The sequence below is a fragment of the Hyla sarda genome, chromosome 5 (genome assembly GCF_029499605.1).
Source record: "Hyla sarda isolate aHylSar1 chromosome 5, aHylSar1.hap1, whole genome shotgun sequence".
Lineage (NCBI taxonomy): Eukaryota > Metazoa > Chordata > Amphibia > Anura > Hylidae > Hyla > Hyla sarda.
Window position 1 is genome coordinate 222,639,860 of NC_079193.1, and position 24,577 is coordinate 222,664,436.

At 42.3% G+C, this 24,577-nt stretch overlaps 2 protein-coding genes across 3 annotated transcripts in view; one reads left to right on the forward strand and one right to left on the reverse strand.

The window, feature by feature from the left end:
* HIVEP1 (HIVEP zinc finger 1) overlaps positions 1–15,690 on the reverse strand; it is a 285,521-nt gene extending 269,831 nt beyond the window's left edge. Inside the window, exon 1 of the mRNA XM_056521170.1 lies at positions 15,435–15,690. The gene's annotated coding sequence lies outside the window, so the exon portion shown is untranslated. The remainder of the gene's footprint in view (positions 1–15,434) is intronic.
* Positions 2,412–24,577, forward strand: part of ADTRP (androgen dependent TFPI regulating protein) — a 151,704-nt gene continuing 129,538 nt past the window's right edge. The window contains exon 1 of one of the 2 annotated variants that reach the window (XM_056521174.1): positions 2,412–2,478. The gene's annotated coding sequence lies outside the window, so the exon portion shown is untranslated. The remainder of the gene's footprint in view (positions 2,479–24,577) is intronic. The other variant, XM_056521173.1, reaches the window with a different exon arrangement.

Genomic DNA, 24,577 nt, shown 5'->3' on the forward strand with positions numbered 1-24,577 from the left:
ATGGAGAGGAAGTACCAGGAGGCCTTTCAAACAGTCAGGGATGCAATCAAACTATTCAGGTTATGTTCACATGTCTGGAATGTCCGCAAGTAAAAATCTCTGGACATTTCGAAGAGAGTCAGCACATAGAAGTGTATTAAGCTTTCATTTGAGGAGGAATTCCGCTTGAGGAACTTCTGCCGTGAGAATAGGGCCTAACGCTTGCATCCGGGTCCGCCCCTATGCAAATCTCTAATTTAGTCCTCAACTGGCGCTCTCTCACTTTGGTGCCCTGTCGTATTTCAAGGAAACAGTTTAGGGCCACATATGGGGTATTTCTGTACTCGGGAGCAATTGTGTTACAAATTTTGGGGGGCTTTTTCTCCTTTAACCCCTTATGTAAAGGAAAAGTTGGGGGCTACACCAGCCTGTTAGTGTAAAAAAATAAAAATGTTTACACAAACATGCTGGTGTTGCCCCATGCTTTTCATTTTCACAAGAGGTAAAAGGAAAAAAAGACCCCCAAAATTTGTAACGCTATTTCTCCTGAGTACGGAAACCCCATATGTGGGCGTAAAATGCTCTGCGGATGCACAACAGGGCTCAGGAGTGAGAGCGCATCATGTACATTTGAGGCCTAAATTGGTGATTTAACCGCGGTTCTGACATAAACGCAAAAAAATGAATACCCACATGTGACCCCATTTTGGAAACTACACCCCTCATAGAACGTAACAAGGGGTACAGTGAGCCTTAACACCCCACAGGAGTTTGACGAATGTTTGTTAAAGTTGGATAGGAAAATGAAATTTATTTATTTTATTTTTTTTTAACTAAAATGCTGGTGTTACCCTACATTTTTCATTTTCACAAGGGAAAATAGGGGAAAAAATCCCCCCAAAAGTTGTAATCCCATTTCTTCTGAGTAAGAACATACCCCATAACGATGTATAGTGCTCTGCAGGTGAGCTACAATGCTCAGAAGAGAAGGAGCGCCATTGAGCTTTTGGAGAGAGAATTTGTCCGGAATTGAAGGCCACGTGTGTTTACAAAGCCCCCATGGTGCCAGAACAATGGACCCCCCCACATGTGACCCCATTTTTGAAACAACACCCCTCACATAATGTAATAAGGGGGTATAGTGAGCATTTACGCCCCACAGGTGTCTGACAGATTTTTGGAACAGTGGTCCGTGAAAATGAAAAAGTTAATCTCTCATTTGCACAGCCCACTGTTCCAAAGATCTGTCAAATGCCAGTGGGGTGTAAATGTTCACTGCACCCCTTATTACATTTTGTGAGGGGTGTAGTTTCCAAAATGGGGTCACATGTGGGGGGTCCACTGTTCTGGCACCACGGGGGGCTTTGTAAATGCTCATGGCCCCCGACTTCCATTCCAAACAAATCCTCTCTCCAAAAGCCCAAAGGCGCTCCTTCTCTTCTGAGCATTGTAGTTCGCCAGAAGAGCACTTGACGTCCACACATGGGGTATTTCCATACTCAGAAGAAATGGGGTTACACATTTTTGGGGGCATTTTCTCATATTACCCATTGTAAAAATGTAACATTTTGGGGAAAAAACAGCATTTTAGTGAAAAAAATGTTTTTCATTTACACATCCGACTAACGAAAAGTCGTCAAACACCTGTGGGGTGTTAAGGCTCACTGTACCTTGAGGGGTGTAGTTTCCAAAATAGTATGCTGTTCTGGCACCAAAGGGGCTTCCTAAATGCGACATGCCCCCCAAAAACCATTTCAGCAAAATTCACTCTCCAAAATCCCATTGTTGCTCTGAGCCCTTTATTTCGCCTGCAGAACACTTTACATCCACATATGAGGTATTTCCTTACTCGAGAGAAATTGTGCTACATTTTTTTGGTGAGGGGGGGGGGGGATTTCTCGCCTTTTACCCTTGTAAAAATAAAAAAAATAAAAGGGCTCTACAAGAACATGCGAGTGTAAAAAAATTAAGATTTTGAATTTTCTCCTTCACTTTGCTGCTATTCCTGTTAAACACCTAAAGGGTTAAACTTTCTGAATGCCAGTTTGATTACTTTGAGGGGTGCAGTTTCTATAATGGGGTATTTCTCACAGAAAGGCCCCTCAAATCTACTTCAAACTTAAAGGGGTAATCCGGTGGTAATTTTTTTTTACTATATGACATCTTCTTTGTAAGTTTTGTTTTTTTGCAATATACATGTGTTATGTGTTTTGGCAGCATGTGTGTGTTTTTCTTACCTGTTTGTTGGGCAGGAAGTTCTGTAGAGGGTTTTCTTTTACTGTTGTCCACAGTTCTGAGTCTGTTGTGGACAAGATGTCACAGCTTTTTTTTTTTCCTCTGTCTGCATGAGAGATACAAGCCACGCCCCCTCATCTCATCCAGCTGAGTACACAGCTCCCCCCTCCCCTCCCCCCTGCTCTGTATTCTAAGGACGCAGGTCTGCACAGGAGAAGGACCTCACAGAGAAGATAAGTGTTATCTGAAGGGGAGGATGAGAAGGTCCACGGACTGGGGATGTATGGACTGCAGGGGAATAAATCTCATACTGGGAATGATCTCTATATGTGAAGGGGGAGGGGGGACTCCTGAATGGCACATGCTGGGAGTTGTAGTTCCTGTTGTGTGTGTATGTGTGTGTGTGTGTGCAACAGCTGGAGGCACACTGGTTGGGAAACACTGTTCTAGCCTATTCAGCATACACATCATGTTACACCAGTGTTTCCCAACCAGTGTGCCTCCAGCTGTTGCAAAACTACAACTCCTAGCATGCACAGGGCATGCTGGGAGTTGTAGTTTTGCAACACCTGGAGGCACCCTGGTTGGGAAACACTGGTGTATGCCCTACAGAGGTGTGGTGAACTACAACCCCCAGGAGACTACAGAGGCAGCATGCTGGTGTTATACCACAGACTGAAGACTCCTGAATGACACATGCTGGGAGATGTAGTCCCTTTTGTGTGTGTATGCCAGTGTATCCCAACCAGGGCTGATTATATTAGTGTGCTGTGTATAAGGGGGCTGACCCGGGAAAATAGTAGGATGGGTAAAGGGCGGAACAAACAAACAAAAAAAAGGAGCCATCCCAAACCAGCAAGGCATGTGGCATGCTGGGATTTGTAGTTTTCAGCACAGTAAGAAACAGGAAATAGAAGCAAAGATAGGAAAACAAAGTGGGGGATAAAAAGACAACAAAGAACGGAAATAGAATAGGCTAAACAACAAGAATAGAAATGAAACAAAACAAATAGGGTAAGTCAAAAACGGAAAAACACGTTGACCACCGGAGTACCCCTTTAACGGGCCCCTGAAAAAAGTCAGACTTTGAAATTTTCGTGAAAATTTTGAAAATTGCTGCTATACTCTGAAACCCTCTAATGTCTTCAAAAAGTAAAAAAAATTTCAACTTTATGATGCCAACATAAAGTAGACATATTGGGGGAAATTTATCACAACCTGTCCAGTGGAAAAGTTGTTGAGTTGTCCATAGCAACCAATCAGATTGCTTCTTTCATTCTTCAGAGGCCTTTTTTTAAAATGAAAGAAGCTATCTGATTGGTTGCTAGGGGCAACTCAGTAACTTTTTCTCTGGACAGGTTTTGATAAATCTCCTCCATTGTTTTTGTGAATCAATGTATAATTTGGAATGTCTATTTTCATTACAAAAAGAGAGTTTCAAATCTAGAAAAATGCTACATTTTCTACATTTTCATGAAATTTGGGGATTTTTTTACCAAGAAAGGATGAAAGTAACGACGGAAATTTACCAAAGTAGAATATGTCACAAAAGAACAAAAAATCTCGGAATCAGAATAAAAGGTAAAAGCATCCCAGAGTTATTAATGCATAAAGTAACAGTGGACAGAATTGCAAAAGAGAGTCCTTAAAGGTGAAAATGGTCAGGGTTAAGGGGTTAAGGACAAAGCCACTTTAATTTTTGAGTTTTCATTTTTTCCCCTCACCTTCTAATTTTTTTTCTTTATCCATCCACAGACCCATATAGGGCTTGTCTTTTGCAAGACCAATTGTACTTTGTAATGATACCTTTTATTTTACCATAAAATGTACGGCACAACCAAAAAAAATTATATTATGTGGGGAAAATAAAAAGAATAACGCAATTTAGCAAATTTTGAAGGGTTTCGTTTTACTCAGTGCACATTTCGGTAAAGATTACATGTTCTATTTATTCTGTGGGTCAATATGAATAAAATTATACCTATGGTTTTTTCAACTGTGATCTTTAGTTTTTATCAGTGCCACTTTTGCGCATACAGTGGTCCCTCAACTTACAATATTAATTGGTTCCAGGACGACCATTGTATGTTGAGACCAGAACTCTATGGAAGCTTGGTAATTGGTTTTGAAGCCCCAAAATGTCATCTGAAAATAGGAAAAGGTGAAGATTAAAGAAAAATAAGATAAAGCAAGTCCTTACATATAAAAAGTAAGAAAGAGCTGCTGGAAGCTGTAAATCACTGGAGGACAGGAGCTTCTTCAGGGTCCTGTACAGTACATACAGTGTCCTAAAAAATGTAAAATGGAGCCGCCCTCACCTAGAGCAACTATCCCGGGCACAGGTATAGAGTAGTACAGAGCATGTAGTACTTCCCTGTACTGTAGGGAGGCTATACTAGACAGCCAGTCAGTGCATGCACTTTAGGAATACAGGGGTTTTAACAGTGAAATGCCCATTCCGATTGGTCGGTTCTTCCAGCTATTGACACGTTTTGCAGATCTGGACTGTCTGTACATTGTATTTTGAGTCTGGTTTCAAGTTAGGCTGGGTTCACACCACGTTTTGTAACTATGGTTCCCGTATACGGATGGGAAGAGGGGGGCGTGGCTTAATCACAGCGCCCGCACTCAGCCGTATAGGGGAACCGTATTTAATGCATGTCTATGAGCCGACCGAAGTGAACCGCAGCCTCCGGTCGGCTGCGTTTTTGGCCGTACGCGGTTTCCCGACCGTAGGCATAAACGCAGTCGACCATGTTTTTGCCTACGGTCGGGAAACCGCATACGGGCGAAAACGCAGCCGACCGGAGGCTGCGGATCACTTCGGTTGGCTCATAGACATGCATTAAATACGGTTCCCCTATACGGCTGAGTGCGGGCGCCGCGATTAAGCGCCGCCCCCTCCCCTCCCAGCCGTACACGGGAACCGTAGTTACAAAACGTGGTGTGAACCCAGCCTTGCAATGGTCCAGAAAAGACCACTATATTTTGAAAATACTGTATGCTGAGGCCATTGTGCGCTGAAGCATCACTGTATGTGACTTTTTGATCACATTTTTTATTACGTTTTTCATGGACATGATGTGGCCAAAACCATCTATTTTGGACTTTTTTTTTTTTACTTTTTTTCCCACTATCTATAGCTATCTATAGCAATCTTTAGATTGCTAATACTGTTCAGTGCTATGCATAAGGCACACCAATGATTAGCATTATCTGCAATCTTCTTCTCTGGTCTGCTCGATGTCAGACCAGGAGGTGAAGACCCTGGGAGTGCGGAGAAGGCAGGTGAGGCGACCTCTGTCCGCCATCTTGTATGATTGGATTCCCATTGCCGTGACGCAGGCAATCCAATCGGCCATTTAAAGCTTCACATTGACGCAGATGCTGTGAGCTATATTGATCATGGCATCTGAGGGGTTAATGGCAGACATCAGCGCGATCGCTGATGTCCATTACCGGTGGGTCCCTAGCTGCTGACAGCAGCCGGGACCTGCTGTGCATGATGTGAGCACCGATCCGGTGCTCATTTCATGTATAGGACGTAGATGTTAGTCCTGGTGCATCAGGATGTACATTCACGTCTATTGTCCTTAGGGGTTAACACTGACTCAATCTGGGTACAAAATAACAACTCCTAAAAAGCGGTATTCTGAGTTGTTGGGAGTTATTAACCCTTAAAGAATACACCAATTAGCATTTTTACACTTTCATTTTTTCCTCCTCGCCATAACTCTTATTTTTCAGTAGGCGGGAAACCATATACTTAGCTTTCTCACTTCTGCCATTCAGCAGTTGCTGTGCTTGGGGTCACTGCGTGCGCTCCCCGCTTGGCTAATCAGCATCTGAAGAGGAAACTGCTGTGGCCACTGATTGGCTTGAGCAGGAGCCAACCCCAAGGCTATATTGGGAGGCTATTTGATTTTTATGTTTCTCCAAAGGCTAAGCACATTACATAAAAAAAAAAATGAAATAAAACTAATTTAGGGTACAATCACACGTACAAGATCTGCTGCAGATCTGCTGCTGTGTTCAATCATTTAATTACATTGCTATATCCTACATTAAATCTGCAGCAGATCCTGTAACTGTACCCTTAAAGGACATCTATAGTGCAAAATAACTTATCCCCTATCTGAAGGATAGGGGATAAGTTATAGATCGCGTGGTGTCCGAGCGCTGGGGCCCCCGGGATCTCCAGTGGCAATATACAGGAAAGGGGGCGCTGTCCCCGCATGACGCGGCAGCCAACACGCCCCCTCCATGTACCCCATAGAGATACATGGAGGGGACGTGTCTGCCGCGGCTTTCTGCTGGGGACCAAACTTCACTTCCTGCAGACTGCCGCGGCCGCGGCCCCGTCCAGAGATCCCGGGGGGCCCCAGCGCTCGGACCCCCCCCTCGATCTATAACTTATCCCCTATCCTTTGGATAGGGGATGTTATTTTGCGCAGGAGTACTCCTTTAATGTATGCCATGCACTTTCTTTGGAATAGATTTCTTAGTAAATATCCTCCACTGTTAACAGTAGTACACAACTTGTGGCCTTATACTGCAAATTCGAGTCATGCCTTTATATACAGATTTAAAAGAACAACAACAACAAAAAAACTTTTGATATGTTGTAGAGACATATCAAAAGACCCTGACAGATTGGAAGAAGTGAGCACTTAGGGCATTCTCTCCAAACTGTGTTGAAGATGGTTTCATAATGCAAGTCTATGGGACTGACCGGCTCACATAGACACAGAGTAGAGAAAGAGCTGAGTGGCACTTGTTCTATCGATCGGACAGGGGCCAAATATTCAGAACGTAAACAACAAACACTTTTGACATGACCCTATGACATGTCAAAAACATTTTTTAACAACAGGTACACTTTAAGACAAATAAAAAACACACACAGGCTAGTCTAACCTACAGGACTCACACACACTCAAAAGAGAGAACCTAGAAGAGAGTCAGGAAATCCTTTCTGTACTATGACACTAAGGATCTAGTATTGAATGTGCACTGGGGAAGGCAGAAAGGACTGCATTTATAGTCTGACACTGTGAAAGCTTTTGGCAGGCCTTCAGTCATGTGATTGTGTGGTGGAGGGGCTGTCAGGGGGATCCGTCTGGCCCTGCCCACTGTCTATTGCTTAATCTTTCCAATGACGTCATTGGGCTTCCCCTCCCCTCTGTGCTCTCCTAACATTCCCTCCCCTAACCTGATGCTAAACGCAGGGCCCTCTGAGGGAGGATTACAAGAACACAAGATATGTTTGCTCGGATAAATATTTTTAGAACTCTACCCTACCTAAACCCCAAACATTTTGCAGCAAGTCTATAATTAAACAGGAAACTGTAAAACAAAAAAGCCATGTCAAATAAGATCAACATGTATCAGTGGACAGGAACGTTTTCTCTAGGCAACAGTATACTTTCTAGCACACAAGAAGGCATGCAGCAAGTGTTATCAAAGGCAACCACATACAAAACAAAGTCTGCATGGACAACACACAGTTAAAAATAATCTGTCACGGCTCCTGACCTTGCATATGCCAAGGAAATCATTCTGGAAAAATACTTTTTTCATAAATATTTGTTCAGTTCCTTTGTTAGGACATGTTCACATGATGGATTTTCATGTGGACTTCGACAAAGTCAGAGGGGCTTATCCACACCCAGAACTGCAGCAAAATCCAAAGCATATGGAATTAAAATCCACATTAGGAATCTGAAGGTATTTCCTCATATTTCCGACACAGAAACGCAACAGATAAATTGGTTATATGCATGGAACCTTATTTCTCATAATATTTAGGAATAAATAGACAGCCAGGTGTTACTACACTGCTCAAAAAATAACGGGAACACTATGATAACACATCCTAGATCTGAATGAATGAACTAATCGTATGAAATACTTTCGTCTTTACATAGTTGAATGAGGCTCAGTAGTGTGTGTGAGGCCTCCACGTGCCCCTATGACCTCCCTACAATGCCTGGGCATGCTCCTGCTGAGGTGGTGGATGGTCTCCTGAGGGATGTCCTCCCAGACCTGGACTAAAGCATCCACCAACTCCTGGACAGTCTGTGGTGCAACGTGGTGTTGGTGGATGGAGTGACACATGATGTCCCAGATGTGCTCAATCGGATTAAGGTCTGGGGAATGGACGGGCCAGTCCATAGCATCAATGCTTTCCTCTTGCAGGAACTGCTGACACAATCCAGCCACATGAGATCTAGCATTGTCTTGTATTAGGAGGAACCCTGGGCCAACCGCACCAGCATATGGTCTCACAAGGGGTCTGAGGATCTCATCTCTGTACCTAATGGCAGTCAGGCTACCTCTGGCAAGCACATGGAGAGTTGTGAGGCCCCCACCAAAAAAATGCCACCCCACACCATTACAGACCCACCGCCAAACTGGTCATGCTGGGGGGTGTTGCAGGCAGCAGAACGTTTTCCACGGCATCTCCAGACTCACATGTCACATGTGCTCAGTGTGAATCTGCTTTCATCTGTGAAGAGCACAGGCCACCAGTGGCAAATTTGCCAATCTTGGTGTTCTCTGGCAAATGCCAAACATCCTGCACGGTTTTGGGCTTTAAGCACAACCCCCACCTGTGGATGTCGGGCCCTCATACCACACTCATGGAGTCTGATTCTGACCGTTTGAATGGACACATGCACATTCGTGGTCTGCTGGAGGTCATTTTGTAGGGCTCTGGAAGTGCTCCTCCTTGCACAAAAGCGGAGGTAGCGGTCCGGCTGCTGGGTTGTTGCCCTCCTACGGCCTCCTCCACGTCTCCTGATGTACTGGCCTGTCTCCTGGTAGCGCCTTCATGCTCTGGACACTATGCTTGCATTGATGTGACATCCTGATTGAGCTGCACTACCTGAGCCATTTGTGTGGGTTGTAGACTACGTCTCATGCTACCACTAAAGTGAAAGCACCACCAGCATTCAAAAGTAGGAAGCATATGAACTGAGAAGTGGTCTGTGGTCCCCACCTGAAGAACCACTCCTTTATTGGGGGGGGTGTCTTGCTAATTGCCTATCATTTCCACCTGTTGTCTGTTCCATTTACACAACAGCATGCGAAATTGATTGTCAATCAGTGTTGCTTCCTGAGTGGACAGTGTGATATCACAGAAGTGTGATTGTCTTGGAGTTACATTGTGTTGTTTAAGTGTCCCCTTTATTTTTTTGAGCAGCGTAGTTAAGTGCTACTACAAGTTAGGTTAGATGCATCCCCCTTAAGGACAGACATTTTTTTAAGTTAATGACCAGGCTTTTTTTTAAATGATAACTTTGGAAAGCTATTTCTGAGATAATTTTTTCGTGACATTGTACTTTACATAAGTGGTGCATTTTTGTTGACACATGCTGCATTTTTTGTGAAAAACTGGAAAATTTCTGGCGGTTGTTTTACATTTTTTTTTTATAGTGTTGACTGTACGGTAAAAGTGATGTTATATTTATTCTGTGGGTTGGTACGATTATAGCATCTTGGAGTAAATAATAGTTTGCTGTGTTACTGCAAACAGTCTGTTTCATGTCCATGGTTCAGGCATCATGTAACAACTGTAAGGTTCCTTTTATTGGGAGATACAAAAACAGTGTAGCACCACAATCTACCTTGTTTACTTAACTCAGTTGAAACGAAAACAGCATAGCTCCCAACGGCAAGCAGGTCGGTCAGGGCCAACATTCTCAAGATAGACCTGCATCTATCAGACACGTGCGTGCTCAGCCACTGCTCCATTCACACTCTACATGGCTTCTAAAGATGGCCTGGCACCCTGGGGTTGTAACTCCACAACCAGCTATCTATCGCTTATCTTGTATGTGTTTAGCCAGTTAAATGCTGTCCAAGAAGGGAAACTGCATGTTCAAGGGTATCCAATGATATTCAAGGGCATCCAATGGCTCTAGCTTTGCATGCTTAGAACTGGAGCCATTTACTGTAACTCCAGGTGCAGACACGGAGTACATTTTCTGCTACAGGTCGACACAAATCCACAGCAAAATCAAATCCTGTTGCTGCAAGTAACCTGCAGATTTCTCGTTTTCTCCCATCAATGACATGAGACACATGGGTCAACACTATCACTGGAGGCCACTAAACGGTCTTATCCTAAGGCTATAAGCACACACAGTATTTTGTTTGCCCTTTTTCTTCTTATTGCTACAGCAAACGCTGTTACACAATTTGCATACTGTCCATTTTTGTAGTCGTAAATAGCCCAGAAAACATTCTTAGGAACAGCCCAAGAGAAGTTCCGGGTTCATAATTTCATATTTATAATTATAGATGTAAAATTGAACCGACATAAATTTTACTAAAATTTGGTTGTTAAAAAAAAAAGGGTTGTTTTTCCTTTATACATGGAAATCTCAAGCATTTCAAATATTTTGCACATTTTTATGGGCGAAATCTACAAAGAATCTTCATCAAAATCTACAATTGACTGTGTACAATGTATGCCACTGGTGATGTCAATAATAGGCCATATGATGACATGGATGTGACATAATGTATAATGTGTGTGGTGATGTCTCTACATCATGTGATGACATGGATGTGACATAATGTATAATGTGTGTGGTGAGGTCACTATATCATGTGATGACACGGATGTGACAATGTATACTGTGTGTGGTGATGTTATGACACGGATGTGACATAATGTATAATGTGTGTGGTGATGTGATGACATGGATGTGACATAATGTATACTGTGTGTGGTGATGTGATGACAGATATGACATAATGTATACTGTGTGTGGTGATGTCACTACATCATGTGATGACACGGATGTGACATAATGTATAATGTGTGTGGTGATGTGATGACATGGATGTGACAATGTGTAATGTGTGTGGTGATGTGATGACACAGATGTGACATAATGTATACTGTGTGTGGTGATGTGATGACATGGATGTGACAATGTGTAATGTGTGTGGTGATGTGATGACACAGATGTGACATAATGTATACTGTGTGTGGTGATGTGATGACACGGATGTGACATAATGTATACTGTGTGTGGTGATGTCACTACATCATGTGATGACACGGATGTGACAATGTATACTGTGTGTGGTGATGTCACTACATCATGTGATGACACGGATGTGACAATGTATAATGTGTGTGGTGATGTGATGACACGGATGTGACAATGTATAATGTGTGTGGTGATGTGATGACACGGATGTGACATAATGTATAATGTGTGTGGTGATGTGATGACATGGATGTGACAATGTATAATGTGTGTGGTGATTTGATGACATGGATGTGACATAATGTATAATGTGTGTGGTGATGTGATGACATGGATGTGACAATGTATAATGTGTGTGGTGATTTGATGACATGGATGTGACATAATGTATAATGTGTGTGGTGATGTGATGACACGGATGTGACATAATGTGTGGGGTGATGTGATGACACGGATGTGACATAATGTATACTGTGTGTGGTGATGTGATGACACGGATGTAACAATGTATACTGTGTGTGGTGATGTGATGACACGGATGTGACATAATGTATAATGTGTGTGGTGATGTGATGACACGGATGTGACATAATGTATAATGTGTGTGGTGATGTGATGACATGGATGTGACAATGTATAATGTGTGTGGTGATGTGATGACACGGATGTGATAATGTATAATGTGTGTGGTGATGTGATGACATGGATGTGACAATGTATAGTGTGTGTGGTGATTTGATGACATGGATGTGACATAATGTATAATGTGTGTGGTGATGTGATGACATGGATGTGACATAATGTATAATGTGTGTGGTGATGTGATGACACAGATGTGACATAATGTATACTGTGTGTGGTGATGTCACTACATCATGTGATGACACGGATGTGACATAATGTATACTGTGTGTGGTTATGTGATGACACGGATGTGACATAATGTATAATGTGTGTGGTGATGTGATGACACGGATGTGACATAATGTATAATGTGTGTGGTGATGTGATGACATGGGTGTGACAATGCATGTGTGTGGTGATGTGATGACACAGATGTGACAATGTATACTGTGTGTGGTGATGTCACTACATCATGTGATGACACGGATGTGACATAATGTATAATGTGTGTGGTGATGTGATGACACGGATGTGACATAATGTATAATGTGTGTGGTGATGTGATGACACGGATGTGACAATGTATAATGTGTGTGGTGATGTGATGACACGGATGTGATAATGTATAATGTGTGTGGTGATGTGATGACATGGATGTGACAATGTATAATGTGTGTGGTGATGTGATGACATGGATGTGACAATGTATAGTGTGTGTGGTGATTTGATGACATGGATGTGACATAATGTATAATGTGTGTGGTGATGTGATGACATGGATGTGACATAATGTATAATGTGTGTGGTGATGTGATGACACAGATGTGACATAATGTATACTGTGTGTGGTGATGTCACTACATCATGTGATGACACGGATGTGACATAATGTATACTGTGTGTGGTTATGTGATGACACGGATGTGACATAATGTATAATGTGTGTGGTGATGTGATGACACGGATGTGACATAATGTATAATGTGTGTGGTGATGTGATGACATGGATGTGACAATGTATAATGTGTGTGGTGATGTGATGACACGGATGTGATAATGTATAATGTGTGTGGTGATGTGATGACACGGATGTGACATAATGTATAATGTGTGTGGTGATGTGATGACACGGATGTGACATAATGTATAATGTGTGTGGTGATGTGATGACATGGATGTGACAATGTATAATGTGTGTGGTGATGTGATGACACGGATGTGATAATGTATAATGTGTGTGGTGATGTGATGACATGGATGTGACAATGTATAATGTGTGTGGTGATGTGATGACATGGATGTGACAATGTATACTGTGTGTGGTGATGTGATGACACGGATGTGATAATGTATAATGTGTGTGGTGATGTGATGACATGGATGTGACAATGTATAATGTGTGTGGTGATGTGATGACATGGATGTGACAATGTATAGTGTGTGTGGTGATTTGATGACATGGATGTGACATAATGTATAATGTGTGTGGTGATGTGATGACATGGATGTGACATAATGTATAATGTGTGTGGTGATGTGATGACACAGATGTGACATAATGTATACTGTGTGTGGTGATGTCACTACATCATGTGATGACACGGATGTGACATAATGTATACTGTGTGTGGTTATGTGATGACACGGATGTGACATAATGTATAATGTGTGTGGTGATGTGATGACACGGATGTGACATAATGTATAATGTGTGTGGTGATGTGATGACATGGGTGTGACAATGCATGTGTGTGGTGATGTGATGACACAGATGTGACAATGTATACTGTGTGTGGTGATGTCACTACATCATGTGATGACACGGATGTGACATAATGTATACTGTGTGTGGTGATGTGATGACATGGATGTGACAATGTATACTGTGTGTGGTGATGTGATGACATGGATGTGACAATGTATACTGTGTGTGGTGATGTGATGACACGGATGTGACATAATGTGTGTGGTGATGTGATGACATGGATGTGACAATGTATACTGTGTGTGGTGATGTGATGACACGGATGTGACATAATGTGTGTGGTGATGTGATGACATGGATGTGACAATGTATACTGTGTGTGGTGATGTGATGACACGGATGTGACATAATGTGTGTGGTGATGTGATGACATGGATGTGACAATGTATACTGTGTGTGGTGATGTGATGACACGGATGTGACATAATGTGTGTGGTGATGTGATGACACGGATGTGACATAATGTGTGTGGTGATGTGATGACACGGATGTGACATAATGTATAATGTGTGTGGTGATGTGATGACATGGATGTGAATGTATACTGTGTATGGTGATGTCACTACATCATGTGATGACATGGATGTGACATAATGTATAATGTGTGTGGTGATGTGATGACATGGATGTGAATGTATAATGTGTGTGGTGATGTGATGACATGGATGTGACATAATGTATAATGTGTATGGTGATGTGATGACATGGATGTGAATGTATACTGTGTATGGTGATGTCACTACATCATGTGATGACATGGATGTGACATAAGGTATGCCTTGTGTGTTGATGTCACTACGTCATGTCAGGACACGTGCATGTGGCAGATGTCATGGGCAGAGTAGTAGAAAGGCTACATGTCAGTTAGCAAGGTGTTTTTTTTTTTTTCATTTAAATGGGCACTGTCACCAACTTTTTTTTTTTGATATGTTGTAGTACTTGCGCAAATCACTGACAAGGTTGCGTCGCGGCCATGGAAGGATATTTTTAACACAGGGTGCCTCCAGTTGTTTCACCACTACAACTCCCAGCATGCCCGACAGCCAATAGATGTCAGGGCATGCTGGGAGTTGTAGTGGTGAAACAGCTGGAGGCACCACGTGTAGAAGAACTAAGGGCAGAAGTCAGCCCCCCCACAGCAGGCATCAGTGACATTGTGCCTGCTGGGGAAGTCTGCCTGGTAGTGAGCACACTACCAGGCAGACATAAAAGCATTTTTAATAAAGTTTAAAAAAAAAATTAAGGCAGGGAGGGGGTTAGGGATAGAGGGACAATAGGCAGGGACAGAAAAAAAAATGGATGGTGGGAGCTACCCTTTAAGTTCAAAAAGTTTTATATGAAAAGTCGCTCATATTCAGAATACTCCATTACTATCAGATTCTGTAGAATTTCAGCAAGGCGCTTGTTGTAGTGGGGTCAGCTTTTCGGGCCGAGTTTACTCCATATGACTGGGAGTAATAACAGATGACACGCATGCTTCCCATTGACTGTGCGGATCCCTCACATGAACAACAAATGACAGACAACGTGCTTCCTCCTTCCTGTCACTGCAGAAAGTCCCTGTGCTGACGTATGTCGGAAATCCCTGAGTGCGCCAGTGCCCTCCCCTCCCTGCCCGGCGAGCTACACATCCTCATTAGGGCAGCCGGAGATCCCGGAGGTTCCTCTCCGTGTTCTCTACCCTCCCGTGCCATGTTGTGGCCCTTACACAAAGTCCTAACAGCTACTCTTCCCGCACAACTGCTGTGTGAAAAGTCACTTCTCCAGCACACAGAGGGTTACACCGGCTAACACTACACACAGAGCACAAACTACAACATACTCACCAGAACATGCACGGGGTTTCCCACACAGACCCTCCTACAGGGAGACTGGAAGGAGCTCCCGGCCCCCTCCCCCTTTTTCTAGAAAGTGTCCTGGGTGAGGGAGAGGAAATGTGAGCGGGATAGAGGCCTGTACACACGACGCGCCGCCGCCGCCTCCTACAGCCCAGCGGCTGTACTTTCCATGAGTTTCTAGGCTTTGTCAGTAAGTGTGAGAGGAAGGAGCCCTGCTGTACAATGCTGAGAGGGATAGCATGGGGAGGAGCCGGGGGCAGGACCTCAGCCTACAATGTGCCTGGCCAGCCGAGGAATCCCCTCACTGCACCCTGTTCACATCCTGCAACAGCTTAACCCAGTGTCTGCCAAACCAGTGTGCCTTTAGCTGTTGCAAAACTACGACTCCCAGTATGCCCGGACAGCCTTTGGCATGCTGGGAGTTGTAGTTGTATAACAGCTAGCCTAAGGCTGTCCGGGCATGCTGGGAGTTGTAGTTTTGCAACGGCTTGCCAAAGGCTGTCCTGGCATGCTGGGAGTTGTAGTTGTGCAACAGCTTGCCAAAGGCTGTCCGGGCATGCTGGGAGTTGTAGATTGGCAACGGCTTGTAAAGGCTGTCTGGGCATGCTAGGAGTTGTAGATTTCCAACAGCTTGCCAAAAGCTGTCCAGTTGTCACGCCCCCTCCCATAGGCTTGCATTGAGGGGCAGAGTGTGACATCACACGGGGACGGAGGCGTGACGTCACACGCCTCCTGCCCCATGGTCACCAGTAATCAGACCCGGAGCGAACATGCTCCGGGGTATGATTATAACTGGGGTGCTGCGTGCAAGAACACGGGGGTCCCCAGCGGCAGGACCCCCGCGATCAGGCATCTTATCCCCTATCCTTTGGATAGGGGATAAGATCTCTAAGCGCCGGAGTACCCCTTTAATGTGTTAGAAATTCTATAAGGAGAAGGGGGCGTGTCTCTCCCTGTGGTGGTGGGAGGTAATTGGTCCGTCTGTTCATGCCACTTTGTTAATGAGTCATCTCTTGTCCATGATTCCTAGACAAGCCTGATGCTGCTACAGGGCTGGTTAGTGTCTTAGTAGGTATGAGGACTCCTAGTGGTGGGATTTTCAGGAACTGTTTTCTTTATTAAATATAAAAAAAATTAAACAACCATATTACAAAAGGTCTTTTACCTGTTAAGGTACGCCCTTGCTCCCAAGTCCTTAACTGGGCACTGTCAGATACAAAAACATTTCATATGTTGTAAAGCATGCAAAACCAACAGGTTTTGCAATTGCTTTCATTAGAACATTTTCAGTATTTCATACTCCCTGCCTGCTTGGACACCTACAAGTCCTGCTGTGTCCATGCATCATCACCTATGTCATGGACACACTTCCTTGATTGACAGCTGTGAGCGCAGGACTCATAGCTGGAGGAAAGATCCTCCCACTGTCAGCTTGTGTCCCACTACTGTCAGTGAGGACAAGCTGGGAGTTGTAGTTTTGCTAATGGAAGGGGAGATGTGAGCACACAGCATATTGAGGGAGGGGGCGGAGACCTGCACAGTGAGGCCACGCCCCCTCCCTTTGAGAGGAATTCAGACTAATGAGCTAAATTAACCCCTTAAGGACCCTGGGTTTTTCCGTTTTTGCACTTTCGTTTTTTCCTCCTTACCTTTTAAAAATCATAGCCCTTTCAATTTTGCACCTAAAATTCCATATGATGGCTTATTTTTTGCGCCACCAATTCTACTTTGCAGTGACATCAGTCATTTTACCCAAAAATCTACGGCAAAACGTAAAAAAATAATAATTGTGCGACAAAATTGAAGAAAAAACACCATTTTGTAATTTTGGGGGCTTCCGTTTCTACGCAGTACATTTTTCGGTAAAAATGACACCTTATCTTTATTCTGTAGGTCCATACGGTTAAAATGATATCAGTTTGATTTTGTTGTACTTCTGTAAAAAATCATAACTACATGCAGAAAAATTCATACGTTTAAAATTGTCATCTTCTGACCCCTATAACTTTTTTATTTTTCCGCATATGGGGCGGTATGTGGTATGTCATTTTTTGCGCCATGATCTGAAGTTTTTAGCTGTATCATTTTTGTATTGATCGGACTTTTTGATCGCTTTTTATAAATGTTTTCATGATATAAAAAGCAACCAAAAATACGTTATTTTGGACTTTGGAATTTTTTTGCGCGTACACCATTGACCGTGCGGTTTAATTAATGATATATTTTTATAGTTCGGACATTTATGCACGCGTCGATACCACATATGTTTATATTTACTTTTATTTACATGGTGTTTTTTTTTATGGGAAAAGGGGGGTGATTTGAACTTTTATTAAGGAAAGGGTTAAATCACAACTTTTTTTTTTTTGCAGTGTTATAGCTCCCATAGGGACCTATAACACTGCATACACTGATTGCCAGCACTGTTCACTGCAAAGCCATAGCTTTGCAATGATCAGCGTTATCGGCGGTCGAATGCTTAAGCCGGAATCTCAGGCTTGGAGCAATCAATCACCGAGGGGACATGCCAGAGGCAGGTAAGAGGACCTCCGCTCGTGTCCCAGCTGATCGGGACACCGTATTTTCACTGCGGTAGTCCCGATCATCCCCGCTGAGCAGCCGGGCAGCTTTCACTTTCGGTTTAGACGCAGCTTTCAACTTTGAACGCCGCGTCTAAAGGGTTAATAGCGTGCCAAAGAAAAATGGAAAAATCTCCAAAAGGCATCACATTACAGATTAGATATTCTTATAATATGTCAACAAAAGTTAGATTTTATTTCCATCATTGACACTTTCAAAATAACAGAAAACAAAAAAAACGGCATCTGCAAAAGTTTGGGCACCCTGCAGAATTTATAGCATGCACTGCCCCCTTTGCAAGCTTGAGACCTGCCAGTGTAATGGATTGTTCTCAATCATCATCCGGGAAGACCAGGTGATGTCAATCTCAAAGGTTTTAAATGCCCAGACTCATCTGACCTTGCCCCAACAATCAGCACCATGGGTTCTTCTAAGCAGTTGTCTAGAAATCTGAAACTGAAAATAGTTGATGCTCACAAAGCTGGAGTAGGCTAAAAGAAGATAGCAAAACATTTTCAGATGTCAATATCCTCTGTTCAGAATGTAATTAAGAAATGGCAGTCATCAGGAACAGTGGAAGTTAAAGCAATATCTGGAAGACCAAGAAAAATATCAGAATGAACAGCTAGCAGGATGGTGAGAAAAACAATTCAAAACCCACATTTGACTGCACAATCCCTCCAGAAAGATCTGACAGACATTGGAGTTGTGGTACACTATTCCACTATAAAGAGATACTTGTACAAATATGGTCTTCATGGAAGAGTGATCAGAAGAAAACCTCTTCTACGTCCTCACCACAAAAATCAGCGTTTGAACTTTGCAAATGAACATATAGACAAGCCTGATGCATTTTGGAAACAAGTTCTGTGGACCGATGAGGTTAAAATTGAACTTTTTGGCCGGAATGAGCAAAGGTACGTTTGGAGAAGAAGGGGAACAGAATTTAATGAAAATAACCTCTGTCCAACTGTAAAGCATGGGGGTGGATCAATCATGCTTTGGGTTTGTATTGCAGCCAGTGGCACAGGGAACATCTCACAAGTAGAAGAATAAATGGATTCAATAAAATTTCAGCAAATTTTGGATGCTAACTTGCTGCCATCTGTAAAAAAGCTGAAGTTAAAGAGAGGATGGCTTCTACAAATGGATAATGATCCTAAACACACCTCGAACTCCACGGGGGATTACATCAAGAGGCGTAAACTGAAGGTTTTGCCATGGCCTTCACAATCTCCTGACCTCAACATAATTGAAAATCTATGGATAGACCTTAAACGAGTAGTGTGTGACAGACAGACCAGAATTCTCAAAGAACTGGAAGACTTTTGGAAGAATGGGCAAAGATACCTCAAACAAGAATTAAGAGACTCTTGGCTGGCTACAAAAAGCGTTTACAAGCTGTGATACTTGCCAAAGGGGGCAGTACAAGATATTAACTCTGCAGGGTGCCCAAACTTTTGCAGACACCTTTTTTTTTTTGTTTTCTGTTATTTTGAAAGTGTAAATGATGGAAATAAAATCTAACTTTTGTTGATATTTTATAAGGATATAAGGCCTAAAAACACATCTCTTCAGACAGGCCTACAACAGTCTATAATTGGCCTCAACATATCCCCAACATATCCTCAACATATCCTCAATATATCCTCACACCTCTTGTTTGAATAGTTATTGTGTAATTTTATGTCTGATACTTGTCTTTGTTTGTACCCCATAATTGTAAGCGCTGCGGAATCTGTAGGCGCTATATAAATAAATAAATAAATAGAAATGTCTAATTTGTAATTTGATGCCTTTTGGAGATTTTTCCATCTTTCCTTCGCTTCTTTATGCACATTAATACAAATTTTTACCTGGGGTGCCCAAACTTTTGATCCGCACTGTATAAGGTTAGCTAAACCGCATGGTTGATGGCGCACATGTAAAAAAATACCAATTCCAAAATTGTGCAGTTTTGGTCTCTTCACATGCCATAAAAAAAAGTATAAAAAGCAATCAAAAACTCCCATCAAAACAAAATTGGTACTAATAAAAACTACAGACCACAGCGCAAAAAATTAGCCCTCATATAGCCCCATATGCTGAAAAATAAAAAAAAAGTTCTAGGAGTCAGAAGATGACAATTTGAAACATACAAATTTTGGTGCATGTAATTATAATTTTTTTTAACTCCTTCAGGACGAATGGCGTACATGTACTCCCCTCTCCAGGTCCCGGTGTCTAAACCGTGACCCCGCATCACACCAGGTCGGTCCCAGCTGCTAACGATAGCCGGGACCCTGGGCTAATAGCGCACGGCACCGATCATTGTGCCGTGCGCTATTAACCCTTTAGACACGGCAATCAAATTTGACCGCCGCATCTAAAACTGAAAGTAAACGCTTCCCGGCAGCTCAGTTGGGCTGATCAGCTAGGATTCGAGCGGAGGCCCCCTTACCTTGCTCCGTTGTGTCCGATCGGCATTTGATTGCTCCAAGCCTGAGCTACAGGCTTGAGCAATCGAGCCCCTATCTTGCTGATCCATACAAAGCTATGGCTTTGCAGGGATCAGGGTAAAAGATCAGTGTGTGCAGTGTTATAGATCCCTATGGGAGCTATAACACTGCAAAAAAATGTGTAAAAAAAAAAAAAAGTTACAAAGATCATATTAGGTCAAGGGATAGTTGGAGTGCAGCTATTTAGTGCCAGGCAGGCCAGTCAGGGTGTTCCCCGATGCAGTACGCTCCCCGTCACTCTCTAGCAACGAAACTGGTAATAAAGGGTAAATAAAGAACTTCAGATATTAACATAAGGGAAAACCTTTCTGCTTTTAACCCCTTAAGGACCGGGGGTTTTTCCGTTTTTGCATTTTCGTTTTTTGCTCCTTGCCTTTAAAAAATCATAACTCTTTCAATTTTGCACCTAAAAACCCATATGATGGCTTATTTTTTGCGACACCAATTCTACTTTGTAATGACGTCAGTCATTTTGCCCAAAAATCTACGGTGAAACGGAAAAAAAATCATTGTGCGACAAAATTGAAAAAAAAAATGCAGTTTTGTAACTTTTGGGGGCTTCCGCTTCTACGTAGTACATTTTTCGGTTAAAATGACACCTTATCCTTATTCTGTAGGTCCATACAATTAAAATGATACCCTACTTATATAGGTTTGATGTTGTCGTACTTCTGGAAAAAATCATAACTACATGCAGGAAAATTTATATGTTTCAAAATGTCATCTTCTGACCCCTATAACTTTTTTATTTTTCCGTTTATGGGGCGGTATGAGGGCTCATTTTTTGCGCCGTGATCTGACGTTTTTAACGGTACCATTTTTGCATTGATAGGACTTATAGATTGCTTTTTATTCATTTTTAAATTATATAAAAAGTGACCAGAAATGCACTATTTTGAACTTTGGAATTTTTTTGCGCGCACGCCATTGACCGAGCGGTTTAATTAATGATATATTTTTATAATTCGGACATTTCCGCACGCGGTGATACCATATATGTTTATTTTTATTTTTATTTACACTGTGTTTTTTTATTGGAAAAGGGGGGTGATTCAAAAGGGAGAGGAGTTAAATGATCTTTATTCACTTTTTTTTGTTCACTTTTTTTTTGCAGTGTTATAGGTCCCATAGGGACCTATAACACTGCACACACTGATCTTCATCATTGATCACTGGTTTCTCAGTCATTTTGTCATTTTGAATACTTTGAGGAGTACAGTTTTTATAATGGGGTCATTTGTGGGGTATTTCTAATATGAAGGCCCTTCAAATCCACTTCAAAACAGAACTGGTCCCTGAAAAATTTCGATTTTGAAAATGTTGTGGAAAATTGCTGCTATACTTTGAAGCCCTCTGATGCCTTTCAAAAGTAAAAACATGTCAACGTTATCATGGAAACATAAAGTAGACATATTGTATATGTGAATCAATATATAATTTATTTGGAATATTCATTTTCCTTATAAGCAGAGAGCTTCAAAGTAAAAAAAAATGCAAAATTTTACCACTAATATAAAGTAGAATATGTCACGAAATCTCGGAATCAGAATGAAAGGTAAAAGCATACCAGAGTTGTTAATGCTTAAAGTGACAGTGGTCAGATGTGCAAAACATGGCCGGGTCCTACAGTGAAAATTGGCCGGGTCCTTAAGAGGTGAGGAGCCTTGGATGAAGTGAGGTGGCGTGGCTTATTTCTCATGCAGACAGAGAAAAAAAAAGCTATGACATCTTGTCCACAACAGACTCAGAACTGTGGACAACAGTAAAAGAAAACCCTCTGAACTACAGAACTTCTCGCCCAACAAAAAGGTAAGCAAAACACACACATGCTGCCAAAAGATATAACACATGTATATTGCAAAAAAACTAAATTTACAAAGAAGATGCCATAATAGTCAAAAAAATTTACCACCGGAGTACCCCTTTAAGGACTGAGCCCTTTTTGCAATTCTGACCACTTTATGCATTAATGACTCTGGGATGCTTTTACCGATTATTCTGATTCCGAGACTGTTTTTTCGTGACATATTCTACTTTAACATAGCGGTAAATTTTTGTCATTACTTGCATTCTTTTCGAACAAATTTTGCTGTCATGGTTTTTGGGGGCCATGTTGCATTTAGGAAGCCCCCATGGTGTCAGAACAGCAAAAAAAAAAAAAAAAAAAACACATGGCATACTATTTTGGAAACTACACCCCTCAAGGAACGTAACAAGGGGTATAGTGAGCCTTAACACCCCACAGGTGTTTGACGACTTTGCGTTGAAGTTGGACATGAAAATGGAAAATTTGATTTTTAACACTAAAATGATGGTGTTACCCCAAATTTTTCTTTTTCACAAGGGGTAATAGGAGAAAATGGACCCCACAATTTAAAGCCCAATGTCACCTGATTAAGAAAACGCCCCATATGTGGACATTAAGTGCTCTGCTGGTGCACTACAGTGCTTAGAGAAGAAGGAGCAAAATTTCGCTTTTTGAAAGAGAATTTTGCTGAAATGGTTTTTGGGGGGCATGTTGCATTTAGAAAGTCCCCAGGGTGCCAGAACAGCAAAAAAACAAAAAAAAAACAAACGCATGGCATACTATTTTGGAAACTACACCCCTCAAGGAACGTAACAAGGGGTATAGTGAACCTTAACACCTCACAGGTGTTTGATGACTTTGCATTGAATTTGGACATGAAAATTGAAAATGAGATTTTTAACACTAAAATGATGGTGTTACGCCAAATTTTTCATTTTCACATGGTGTAATAGGAGTAAATGGACCCCATAATTTTGTAGCCCAATTTCTCCCAGTTAAGAAAACACCCCATATGTGGATGTCAAGTGCTCTGCTGGTGCACTACAGGTCTCAGAACAGAAGGAGCGCCATTGAACTTTTGGAGATAGAATTTTGCTGGAATTGAAGCCGGGGGCCATGTACATTTACAAACCACCCATGGTGCCAGAACAGCAGAACCCTCCCCACATGTGACCACATTTTGGAAACTACACCCCTCAGAGAATGTAATAAGGGGTGCAGTGAGCATTCTCACCCCACTGGCATTTGACAGATCTTTGGAAAAGTGGGCTGTGTAAATGAAAAATTACATTTTTCATTTTCACGGACCACTGTTCAAAAAATCTGTCAGACACCTGTGGGGTGTAAATGCTCACTTTACCCCTTATTACATTACGTGAGGGGTGTAGTTTCCAAAATGGAGTCACATGTGGGAGTGGTCCACTGTTCTGGCAACATGGGGGCTAAATGTACATGGCCATCAATTCCAGACACATTCTCTCACCAAAAGCCCAATGGCGCTCCTTTTCTTCTGAGCATTGTAGTTCGCCTGCAGAGGACTTTACGTCCACACATGGGGTATTTATATACTCAGAAAAAATGGGGTTACATATTTTGGGGGGCTTTTTTTCCTATTACCCCTTGTGAAAATGAAAAATTTGGGATAACACCAGCATTTTCGTCCAACTTTAAGGAAAATTCGTCAAACACCTGTGGGGTTTTAAGGCTCACTATACCTCTTGTTACGCTCCGTGAGGGGTGTAGTTTCCAAAATGGGGTCACATGTGGGCATTTATTTTTTTGCATTTATGTCAGAACCGCTGTAAAATCAGCCACCCCTGTGCAAATCACCAATTTAGGCCACAAATGTACATAGTGCGCTCTCACTCCTGAGCCTTGATGTGTGCCCGCAGAGCATTTTACGTCCACATATGGGGTATTTCCGTACTCAGGAGAAATTGCGTTACAAATTTTGGGGGTCTTTTTTTTTTCCTTTTCCTTCTTGTGAAAATGAAAAGTATGGGCCAACAGCAGCATGTAAGTGTAATATTTTTTATTTTTTTTACACTAACAGGCTGGTGTAGATCCCAATTTTGCCTTTTCATAAGGGGTAAAAGGAGAAAAAGCCCCCCAAAATTTGTTGGGCAATTTTTCCCGAGTACGGAAATACCCCATATGTGGCCCTAAACTGTTGCCTTGAAATACGACAGGGCTCCAAAGTGAGAGAGCGCCATGCGCCTTTGAGGCCTAAATTAGATATTTGCATA